We start from the raw sequence: 1,673 nt of genomic DNA, 5'->3' as shown, positions 1-1,673 counted from the left end.
TTAATTTTGAGGAGTATTTTATATACTCTAGATTTTAAACCCATATTCAGAATATATTTCCCCGAAAATTTACAGATCTCCACACTGTCTCTTCATTCTCTTGACAAAGTATTTGGTGCACAAAAGCTTTTATTTTTGCTGAAGTTTGCTTGGTTTGTTTTGTCTTTTGTTACTTGGGCTTTTGGTGTCACAGCCAAGAATGTTTTTATTTTGTGAGTAATGTTATAAAAGATTTTCAGATACAAAGAATGTTAAGATATATTTGAGTCTATTGAGTAATGACATCTAAGTAAATGAGCTCAACGATGGATTTCATCAGTTTCAAAAATAGGGTATAATTATTGCAAATTGTGAAAAATGGTAAAAATTTCAGGAATGCACAAAATTTTGATATTGGATAACCCTAAAAAGTGAGACTATGTTTATTGAGGCTTTAAGTTAGCACGTTTCCAAAGCCACATTTTCAAGGATTCCTTTACTTCATTGTTCCTCAGACTACAGATGAAGGGGGTCGACCAGCACAAGAGTGAAGATAGTGTAGAAAGCTGACACATCCTTATCACAGTTGGCCAATCTGTAGAATTTGGATCTTATGTAGATAAAAATGCCAGTCCATTAAAAATCTCACTACAGCTAAGTGTGATAAGCATGTAGCAAAGGCCTACTTGCAAGCTTCTGTAGAACACATGTGGATTACAGCAGCTAGGATGAGACTGTAGAAGGTAAGGATGAGGGAGAAGAGTACCAAGGACCTTAATACACAGCAGATGTACACGACATTTTCGAAGACTGAATTGTCAGCATAAGCCAAGTGCACCAGGATGGCGACTTCACAGAAGAAATGATTAATCTCAAGTGCACTGCAGAAAGGAAAGCTCAGGGCAGTAACTACAAAAGTCCATCAGCTGCTCCCAAGAACCAAGACCCTATGGTCATTTTCAAGCACAGTGCCTAATTCATGAGGATGGGATATTGTAGTGGGTGACACTGAGCCACAAAGCAGTCATAGGACATGGCTGACAGAAGGAAATATTCTGCACCACCCAGGGTGAGTGAGACAAAAATTTGTAAGCCAAAGCCTGCAGGGGAGATGGACTTCTTGCCTGCCAGAAAGCTAGATGACATTTTGGGCACAATGGTGACAACCAGCATCATGTCCATAGGGAGAGTTGGCTCAATAGAATGTACATGGGTGTGTGTAGCTGATTGTTCCCATGAATCAGGAGAACTGTGAAGATATTGCCCATCAGGGAAGCAGTGGCTATGGTCAATACCACAATGAAGAGAAAGAGATGGGACGTCATGTGCTTAAAGAGTCCCAAGAGAATCAAATCTGAAGTGGCATTTTTCTTCTTCATGGTTTCTACTGGAAAGACGCTGCCTATGGCAGGTTAAATAAGGAAGTATTTCTACCACTTAAAAATCACTTGGACTGCATAACTTCATGGAAATGTACTGTGTATTTGGAATCGAGGGTGTTCATTCAAAACTCTAGGTTCCCAGTTAAAATGGTCCATCATGGCCTATAAATCTACCTCTAAATACCTCAATATTTTTATTATTTCAAATTAGGTCAATATACCCCTTCACAAAATTAAATTTCAATCAAATTGATCTAAGTTACATAATAGATGAAAGAGATGAAATTAGATAATAGGTAAAATTGTATTCTC

General features: G+C 38.0%; 1 pseudogene; it reads right to left on the bottom strand.

The window, feature by feature from the left end:
• Positions 1 to 422: 422 nt before the first annotated feature.
• On the bottom strand, positions 423 to 1,358 carry LOC103211885 (annotated as a pseudogene).
• Positions 1,359 to 1,673: the final 315 nt, after the last annotated feature.

This window comes from Orycteropus afer, unplaced genomic scaffold (assembly GCF_000298275.1).
Source record: "Orycteropus afer afer isolate SDZICR_OR568_19922 unplaced genomic scaffold, OryAfe1.0 scaffold00810, whole genome shotgun sequence".
Classification (NCBI taxonomy): domain Eukaryota; kingdom Metazoa; phylum Chordata; class Mammalia; order Tubulidentata; family Orycteropodidae; genus Orycteropus; species Orycteropus afer.
The sequence above is the reverse complement of the archived record's forward strand: the minus strand, read 5'-3'. Positions and strand labels throughout refer to the sequence as shown.